The following is a 10779-nucleotide window of genomic DNA, read 5'->3' as shown; positions in this document are numbered from 1 at the left end:
CTCAGGTGTAAATCACAATGATATTCATGACAGTTGACGCCTACCAGCATATGACTTTTACCAACAAAAAGTGTCTTAGAAAATTTAAATCAATATATCGTTTTCTGTGAGTGAGTAAACAAGATGATTTTCACATAATTTAGAAAGAAAAATTCTAGGCTACAAGCTCCAGTTCTCAAAAATCCCGGGAACCATTGTTCTTTATGTGTTTTATGGCCTTTTTCAAGTGTTTTAAACGTTTTAGTTTTTCACTAACCACGCATAATATTTTTTTTCTCAAAAACACAATCATGTACATACATGCATTTCACACAGGTGGGAATTTTCTTTTCAAAGTTGTCCTGAGGGCAGAAACGTTTGCAAGAGGGGAGATAATTGCAGAGGCGGGGCCACCATTTCCAATCTCAACCATCAAAAAATCCCTCTGCGGTGCGCAGGCAAGAGGAACTGGTGGTTATCATTTCAAAGTAAGTTTTTTAAAAACAAAAACGTAATATTCTCGAAAATGGAGCATTGTATGTGCACCTATGTGTGACCCCCACTGCTTTCATCATAGTATATAATTGTATAATTGTGCAGCTTGTAGCTTAAGGATAGGCTAACCAATTGTTTCAGAAGCAAGCTAGTGTTGTAGCTTGCATTAAAATGTTGCAGTGGCTGTCATAGATATGGTCGCTGTTGCCAGAATGTCACAAAAATGTAGAAGAACAAGATAATTCAGAAAAACGTCACCTTTAGGGGTGTAACGATACGCGTATTCGTATTGAACCGTTCGGTACAAGGCTTTCAGTTCAGTTTTCGGTAGGCTGCGCATTTTTATACCGAACGGTTCATTGGACCATTTTTCCTGCCGACCAAAATCTTCAGATTAGCACGCTCATAATGTAAGAGATCCGGCGCGACCACAATATTGCCCAACATCAAATGGCAAATGTAACGCAAGTGGAACAAAACTGCTCGTTATTGTGTGGTTGAAGGACTGTTTAACAGTTTGGACCAGTGCAGTGCGAGCCGATCGTGATCATGCAACACTGTCACTACACAGCGCGATCCAGAAGAGATCCAGTAAAGAAAGCATTTGAATTCGCCACAGAAGTAATAACATCACTGCAAGATCTAGTGAGAAACATTCTCATTTCTCCGTTATTAACGGTTCAAAAATGCTTTCAAGTAACATTACGCCGGTTTTATTTTGACATTGTGAATACAATTGCTGCCAAATGTTAATCTGAACTAAAAATAAACCTTTAACTACTACAATATTACATTTCATTTTTTCCAATGAGCTTTTTTTGTTTTATATGCTCGATGTTAAATTTAAATTTGTATTTATAAATTTAGTTAAATTTATAAGTTTGGCTTTTCTTCATGACAGTTTAGTCTCATCTGGTCCCAGGGCAGAGACCATTATTTTCCCCAATTTTGTCTCAGGGCAGTTAAATCCCTCCTGGTCTCAGGGCAGAAGTCAGTCTAATTTATAAATTTGGCTTTTCTTCATGACTGTTTAGTCTCATCTGGTCCCAGGGCAGACAGATATTTCTAGATTTTGGCTTTTCTTCATGACTGTTAGTATCATCTGGTCCCAGGGCAGAGACTATTGTTTCCCACAATTTTGTCCCAGAGCAGGGGAATCCCTCCTGGTCTCAGGGCAGAAGTCATATTTTTCTCTTCTCAGGGCAAAATAGTTGGACAAAAGGGAGTCAACTGCCTTTTCTGGTCTCAGGGCAGAAGTGGTCTGAGGGCAGGACAGTGAATCCCTCCCGGTCTCAGGGCAGACGTGGTCTGAGGGCAGGACGGTGAATCCCTCCCGGTCTCAGGGCAGAAGTGGTCTGAGGGCAGGACCGTGAATCCCTCCCGGTCTCAGTGCAGAAGTGGTCTGAGGGCAGGATGGTGAATCTCTCCTGGTCTCAGGTTTGCACTGATCCCAGGCTACCCTGCCCTGGCTTAGAATTAGTTAGAGGCCAGTGTCTTTTCCTCCATTTAAGTTTTGCCTCAGGGATGTACGTATCATAGTTATAGGTATTCATAAGTATCCAATTTAATGCTTCAGCAGAAATACATGTTTTTAATTTTGGTCTTTTGTCTTTGCCTGTAAAGAGACCAAGCCAAATGAAATGAACAGAAAGTTATTCAAAATTATTATTTTTCCTAATCTATGTTACTCATTGGCATCATCCGCATACATAATGATATAATTTGCATACATCCGACCAGGTAGAGCACATTCCCGTACTTTTTTTAGCTGGTGTTTTTAGAACGATTAGACACATGGGCAACACAAGGTCCGAGCACTTGCAAGATTGTTTTTATGTAATAGGCCCATGATGAGGCTGTAGCCTACCAAAAAATTATGAAATAATGAGAAGTGCTGGCGCTGCTGTAACATAAAACATCATTGGCATTGCATTCAACACAACTAGGCTATTTATAAATTGTATAAAATGTGGCCCTGAATTGCCTCAACATAGTACATGTGTCTAAAACTTTTGCCCATATGCTCTAGTTGCCCGTTTCAGCCTGGTGTGACATCACTAACTCACAGATATGCACTTGAAACAGAGCACTGTTAGACTGTGTATTTTGATGGTTATCACCAAAACAACGTGTGAAACCAACACATTCAGAAGTCGGCAAAAAAGTCGCTAGTCGATAAATGTGAATTTTAGTCGCCAAAGATTATAAAAATCGAGGGGAAAAACTAAATCGCCTAATTGCCAACACTACTTTAAAGTAGTTTTGTATGCTACATGTAATAGTTGATTGGATTACATTTGTGCCTGTTAGCCTAAGTAAGGTGACTTATTTTGGGACTTTTATTTTCTTCACCCATGAAGACTTAGAAACACTGAAGTCCCAAGGACTTCATAGTGAATATGTGCTTGGGGCTATTGGGCCTTTCAAAATCTTTCTGGGTAGTTTGGAGGCCCTTTTAGGCCCATTTGAACTTCCAGATGAGGTATAAGAGATATATATATATATATATATATATATATATATATATATATATATATATATATATATATATATATATATATATATATATATATATATATAGAGGTGGGCATAGATTATTTTTTTTAATCTAGATTCAGAATAGGTGTGTTACCCAAATAAAATTGACAAACAGTAAGTTTTTGAGAATGGGTTTATCAAGCTAGATGGTGCATTAGAAATGTACATCTCCTGTTTCCAAAATGCATCAGAAACTGCTTGAAAAAGCTGTAAACTTATTCCACATTGCACAAACGGGGACCCGGTGAAGGTTGTACCAGTGGGCCCTTTTTGAAATTGTCTAATTTGTATGTTTGTTTATTTTTATTTATTTGTACTATTTACACAATGTTTTAGTTTTTTTCAAGTTTGTAGGTGTCAAGGTAGAGAAACTAAATAATTAAATGTAAAATAGCACTGGATAGTCTTCAATATAAAAATGAAATATACAATGAAACCTACATTTATTCAGACACCTTCAACATTTCTCACATTATTACAGTTTTGCTATTTATATAAAAAAATATATATCTGTGTCTGAATAATTTTTGGTTTGACTGTTAAAACTACAAAGTAGTCAAGAGCAGTGAGTGATTTTCATTTTCTTGGATTAACATTACAGCAGCCAGTAGTTAAATTAGGTGCGGTCACTTTAAGAGACGATGAACGCATCCAATATAATACACATCCCATTTTTTTCCTCAACTGTTTACACTGTAAAAAGTGAACAGTTGGATCAACTTAAAAAAATTACTTCAATTGGTAACACCTAAAGAATTTAAGTTTTCTCAACTTAAATTATCATGTTTTATCAACTTCATTTCACTAGGTTAATCACACTTATATTATCTGAGTTCATTCAATCCTATTATTTACATTAGTCTAACTTAATTTCACTGAATTCCAACTTAAATATTTTAATTTTTACTTCAGTTAGATCAACTTAAAAAAATACTTCAATTGGTAACACCTAAAAAAAATTATGTTTCCTCAACTTAAATAATTATATTTTCTCAACTTTATTTAGGTCAATCACACAAGACTCAAATTGCTTTAGAGATATTTATTACCATTAATTAATTTATACGCTAACAGTGTTTTCCATATTACAAACTTTGAGAAATCATTTCATTTACTGCCACACTTTACATCCATAACCGTTGTCTTTGCACTGCATATTTTTTATAAAAATAAATATAAAAAGTGGTTATGCCCTTAAATGAGCCACCTAAAAACAATTAAAGGGATTGTTCAATCAAAAAATTTTCAAGTTGTTCCAAACCTGTATGAGTTTCTTTCTTCTGCTGAATGATGTGTTGAAAAATGTTGGTAACCAGACAGTTAACCGTACCCATCAACTTCCAGCAGGAAAATAAAAGATTGAAAGTCAATGGGTACAGTCAACTGTCTGGTTGCCAACATGTTTTGTGTTCAGCATAAGAAAGAAACTCATACAGGTTTGGAAAAACTTAAACCATTTTTGGGTGAACTATCCCTTTAATATTCTTAAAATAGAACCACCTAAGTGCATTTATAAGTGCTTTAGAACAGCTTACAGGTAGTGCCCTAAACTGAGCCATGTTTATATATATATATATATATATATATATATATATATATATACGTATATATGTATATATATGTATATATGTATATACATATATACGTATATATATATGTATATATGTATATATATATATATATATATATATATATATATATATATATATATATATATATATATATATATATGTATATATGTGTGTATATATATATATATATATATGTATATATGTGTATATATATATGTATATATATGTATATATATATATATATATATTAGGGCTGAACGATGTGTCATTTAAGCATCGATATCGCAATGTACGAATTCACAATAGTCACATTGCAGGATGTGCGATGTAGGCTGTCGTAGTTGATCCGTTATTCATTAACTGTATGGTCCTTGACGAATGTGATTGGCGGATTAATTTCACAGCAGTTTTAAAATGTTAAGTCCTGTGAGTTTAACAGGACAGAGATTGACAGAGTGCGAGAGCCCCGGCCGCACGCTCACCATCTTCAAACAACACGAGCGCCGTTTTGCTCTCTCTCCCTCGCGCATATTAATCAATTGACACGATGTTGTCGATGTGTAAATCATTTAAAATGAGAATGTAAGTGTGCTCACCCCATTTTTGTTTGTAAGAAAAAATTTGATTAGATTTCATATCGTAATATATATCGCAGAAAAATAAAATATCGCAGTGTCATTTTTTCCCAATATTGTGCAGCCGTAATATTTTATATATATATATATATATATATATATATATATATATATATATATATATATATATATATATATATATATATATAAAACCTTAAACAGCTCATGGAAAATATTTTGACAGCTTAGAGTTATAGGTAATTAGCCTTTCACCAATGTAAAAGGAACAAATCAACTACAGATTTGAACAACTACACACTAGACATATGAATGAACAAATAGATAGTCTTACAATAAGAATACATGCCATTCAACTAAAATAGAGACATTGTTTCAAACACATGCACATTCAAACATTACTGCAAGTTAACTGTAGTCTCCCGAAAAGACTTTGAAATTTTGGTGTCATCTTGTGCTGATCGAGCTGCAAGAGAACTTTCTGGAATACCTCGAATGTAAAAAGTGGTTTTTGATAAGCCAGATTGATGATGTATATCATTCCGGTGAAGCAAGGCACAAGCTGATGTGGACGAAGACAGTTCATTAAGAACTTTAACACCCTTGATGACGACACCTATGTCAGCCTGTGGTTTGTGATGTTCTCCCTCCTCCTTCCGAATAACATACACCGCCATGGTGAGCTGCTCCAGCTCACCCTCGCAATCATCTGCTGGTTCTCCTAAAGTAGTGTACATTATTATTACTACATTTTTCATTCATAGCTACAAAACACATTTTGTACTTTTTGAAAAATCTAAATACAATTTGTGTACTTTCAACTCACAAGATACTCCTTAAGGATTTCCCCCCAGGAAAACGATGAGGGCCTTCAGGACACACTCTTTTCACGTGAATGTTTTCAGTCTGTGATAAAGCAATCGATAACAATTAGATTTACACCCTAATATATTTAATCATTCTTGATTAAAGGGACACAGTAATTCACCCAAACATTCTAATTTGCTGTTAATTTAGAGGCCATCCAAGATGTATGTAGACTTTTTCTTCATTATAACAGTTTTTTTTTTTTGCTGAAACCGTAGTCCACTGTGATTTATATAATGCAAGTCAATGGCTAGTCACTTTGAGAGTGAAAAAAAAAAAAAAATTTTTTGCATAGACCGAATCGTTTCACTTCATAAAACCTCAATAAATTGTCAGGACCCACAGGTATTAATTTTGTTTTTTCTGTATGTTTTACTTTTTTTTATTTTTTACTTGAATTAATTAAATAAAAATAAATAAAAAACAACTTTACTGTTCTACTGAAGGAAAAAAGTCACCTACATCTTGGATGGTAAATTAACAGACTTTTTTTATTTTATGAGTGAATGATCACTTTTAAATTATCCATTTTGATTGGGTGGTGATGACAATTTCAAATTTCCATGCTATGCAACAAGTATTTAACAACTAAATGTTACATACTGTGACTAAAATAAGATTGTGTAGTTGATATTAATGTAAAAAACACAGACGTACCTGATCCAATATGTGAAAAATTGATTAGTTGACTCATGTATACATCCAACTGTGCAAAGAACATGTCTTCCAGTGGAATATCCATAAGCCTATGTAACTCTGCATTGATCTGAAAAAAAAAAAAAAAGTCAACAACAGTCAAACTGCAAATGCAAAATTGTATTATATAATATTATAGAATTTTAACTTATTTCAATACCTCGTAATGTCTGAAAAGCGCAGGCCACCTCGCCCTGAAATTCCTGACACTGAGCTCCTGGTTCACTACCTCCTGTCATCTGTAAGCAAACGTGAGAGACATTTTCTCCTTGACAACACTTTCATTTTTCCTTTTTTCAGTCAGGGCACTGATCAGGGAATCAGTCAATGGGCTAACTCCCGGGATTTTATCCAGTATTTTAATATTGCCTAAAATATCCAGGTTTTGGCTATTTGTACTGTGCAGATTGACCATTGTGTAACATACATGAGAGCTACAAAGAGCAGAGCAGAAGGCTACTTATGGTTTCTAATCGCTTTCACGTGTTTATTCGTTCGTTTGACTTGAAGCACTGTGGCGCACTTCGTTTTTTTTTTTGGGGGGGGGGGGGATTTGTTCGCAGCGATGCTTCAAGTCAATAGAACGAACAAACACATATTTTAATTGCTTTGAACGTCCCCTCTAGATCTCACCTTCTCACACGCAGCACCACGATAGGTCGATTATGTACAATACCTGCATGTTATTTGTCAAACTGCTCTGGATGTTTTAGGCATTATTAAAATAATGGCTGGGACGAGTCCCGTATGGTCACCCTAACCCAATGACTTTCATCATCATATTTCTGGGCGAAAAAATGTATAGAAGAATGAATCAGAGCTAACGTTTTCAAAGACAAATAAAAGAACAGACAAACATTACATTAAAATCATACTCAATACTTTAATGCAGGAAATAAAATTCTAGCATTTTATCCCGCTCTCCAAGCACTTCCCGCCCAACGCATTTCCAATATCTCGCGCGCAAAGACGGTTAACATTAACCTAAGGGGGCATCAATTAAAAAAAATAATTTTATACACACACTCCAAGGATCCAAACTGATCACATTTGTATAAAACAAACGAGTAAATGCAACATATGGTATACCTAGAACATGTTCAGCAACGCTATATCGCAAACGTACGTTCAAAAATTCGGTTAATTACGTGTTCGTTCGTATTCATGTTCACAAACAACATCAATAAACTCATAAACAACTAAAACACACGTCCAAAAGTTTAATTGTCGCGCATATTAATTAAAATAAACTTCCAACCTACCTTTTTCATCCAAGTCCAGAGAGAAAAAAATGGCGGCTGTCAGTTTAGAAGTTGACATCGGGCTCCTGCGTCATGACGTCAGAAAAAAAACGTCTGACGCGGAGATTCTTTTAAAGGGAAATTATACTTTGGGTGAAAGTGAGATATTTGAGTATTTGTGAATTTCTATGCGCTCAAGTTGAATGAGTGTACAATAATCCATTACGATTAGGAAAGCAGAAATACGAAGTAAATAGACTCAAATAGTTCTAGTAATCCAACTTAGACCCATGTTCATTTTTTACAGTGTACTTTCACTTTTCGAGCATAATTTCCAAGGTGGATATTTTTACATATTTCGTATTTGTCGGCACTAGAGCAAAAATAAGCAAATTCGATGTTCAAGTGTTTTGATCAAAACACTTGAAAACGCTTATTTTTTGCGTCTCGAGATGCCTTTCTCTGCGTTAGCCCTGAACACTGCAAGTACTGAATCGGGCTCTTTCACATATTTTTGTTTGTTCAAACTGCGATTTGTATTTGTTCGTTCCGGTGCAGGAGGGACTTTGAGGAGAACTTCGCAGAAGAGAGCTCGGTTCAGTGTCATTGTCCGTTAGGCTGGCCTCACCCAAGTCGGTTATATAAAATGTCAATCTCAAAGTCATCATAGGTTGCTTAGTATATACCCAGCTCCCAACCCAACTTTGAGAATAGATTAACGGCGATATTTTTTTTATCGCCCGATAAGAGTCTCGCGTTAACGCAGCACGTTAACGCCGATAACGGCCCACCACTAATATATATATATATATATATATATATATATATATATATATATATATATATAAAATACTTCCCTTGGTAATGGATGTCTTATTTTACGTCATGAGCAGGGTAACTCATACCTTTTTACAAAACTCACTCACTCACACACATACATACATACAATTCAAATATAGATTTAACATGATTTAATGACTTAAACCATTTCTCTCCCTCGCTTACAGCCAGCCTGGAACAGAGGCAATTAATAGTCAGGCTATGCGCCTGATTTTGGAGGGCAGCTCCAGGGCCAGGAGTACTTATTTCTTAAAAGTTAGAGTTATGTAAATGTTTAAAGTTAGTGTTCAGTGCTGCTGAACACATTAGGTGTCAAGTTTATGTATGTTTGTTCATGAATGTTTTCCTCTTTTCCTGTCAGAAAAAAATTCTTAAAGGAGCCAGTGCCATCTTCGGGCCCTACTTGCTGGGAGAGTGCCACTGGACCCTCTTTGTAGGTTGCTTTTAGGTTATGCAGACACTAAATAGCATCACACTAGTCATTATTGTTGCTGTTGTGTCATTATCATTTGTGTTGTTTGAGCTGTTAGTGCTTCACATTTTAAAAGAATTTAAATAATTTTCAACACAGATTGGTTGAAATTCTCCTTCAAACCTTTCTCATATGTTTTCCCATCTTTTGTATACCATTGCAACTTGAAAGAGGGAACTATTACCTACATCGACTCCTTGGGGGAGCAACCAAAGCATTGCTTCCAAATAATGGAAAATTGGAGGTACAAGGTTTTTGTATTGCTCTATAAAATGAGATAATGAAAATTCAGCAGAGATCTCCTTCACAATTATTTTCTCTAATCTTTCAGCTTATTTGCTGCTAGCAGAGGCTGCCAAGGGCCCTGAAAGATGATGAAGAGGGACCATGACTTACAAAACGACTCTTTGTCATGTGGGGTGTTCTCACTAATGGTACAGTTTGGTCGTTTTCTGCATAATGTTTCTGTTTTCTTTTGGAAATATAAATATTTTTAGTTTTCACTTTAGAGCAATTTTGAATGAAAGTTTCAGATCAAATATTAATGGATGTTTGACATGGACACAAGTACTACCTTCAACAGACAATACAGTAGTCATGATCATATAATTATTAAATGAGCACCATAATCTTCTCTTGTAATATAGTCCAATTTTTTTTACCACAATTTGTTGTTCACATTTATTATAAGTTACATTATTTCATTAAAATAGACTTTCTGTTGCTCTTAGTTTGCAGAAATGATCCTCCAGGGACAACTAGGGCACCTCCAATGCCTCCCTACCGCTCAAGAGTGAGAGAGACTTTGGACTTTGTTGTTCAACTCCCTTGGTAAGTAGTAGACATATGTATGGCATGGGTGCTCCTTATTGAGCTCTGCTGGCTACCTGTAGCTGCCTGCATTAAGTTTAACTTACTGATGATTTGGAGTGGTAGCTTTAACTTGTAAATTCGGAGGATGTCATACTTTGGAGTACATTGTTACCAGAGATGTATAGTAACGAAGTAGAACTACTTCACTACTGTACTTAAGTACTAAAAGGCGGTATCTGTACTTTACTAGAGTATTATTTTTTTCTCCTACTTCCACTTTTACTTCAGTACATATTTTCGCTGAGTTTAATACTTTTACTCCGATATTTTTTTTATGTGCTGCATCGTTACTCGTTACAATTATAAAAATGTTACGAATCATTCCATTACAAACCACTGCCAGAACTGTAGATGGCAGGTTTGATGAAGCTGGCACATCATTGAGCGAATCAAGCGATTAAGAAGACTGCGCATGCTGACTGAACTGCTGTGAAGAGAGAAATGAACACCGAGCCGAGCCAGATAATGACTCGTTCACGAGTCAAGAACCGGTTGCATCGGTTCTCGGATGACCAGTAACGTTAGTTCTTTCTGACAGTTCGATTCAATAAACCAGTTAAAGAAAACAGTTCACCGATTCTTTTGCGCTCGACGCAATGGCGTCATTGGCGTTG

The 10779-nt window shown here is 35.5% G+C and overlaps 1 long non-coding RNA gene across 1 annotated transcript; it reads left to right on the top strand.

Annotated features, from left to right (window-relative positions):
* The first annotated feature begins 327 nt into the window (after positions 1-327).
* On the top strand, positions 328-10374 carry LOC113118531 (uncharacterized). Its single transcript, XR_003294330.1, has 5 exons — positions 328-467; positions 9182-9253; positions 9464-9536; positions 9624-9726; positions 10024-10374. It is a non-coding gene; the product is annotated as an uncharacterized LOC113118531 (long non-coding RNA).
* Positions 10375-10779: the final 405 nt, after the last annotated feature.

This window comes from Carassius auratus, chromosome 18 (genome assembly GCF_003368295.1).
Source record: "Carassius auratus strain Wakin chromosome 18, ASM336829v1, whole genome shotgun sequence".
In the NCBI taxonomy this organism is placed as follows: domain Eukaryota; kingdom Metazoa; phylum Chordata; class Actinopteri; order Cypriniformes; family Cyprinidae; genus Carassius; species Carassius auratus.
The sequence above is the reverse complement of the archived record's forward strand: the minus strand, read 5'-3'. Positions and strand labels throughout refer to the sequence as shown.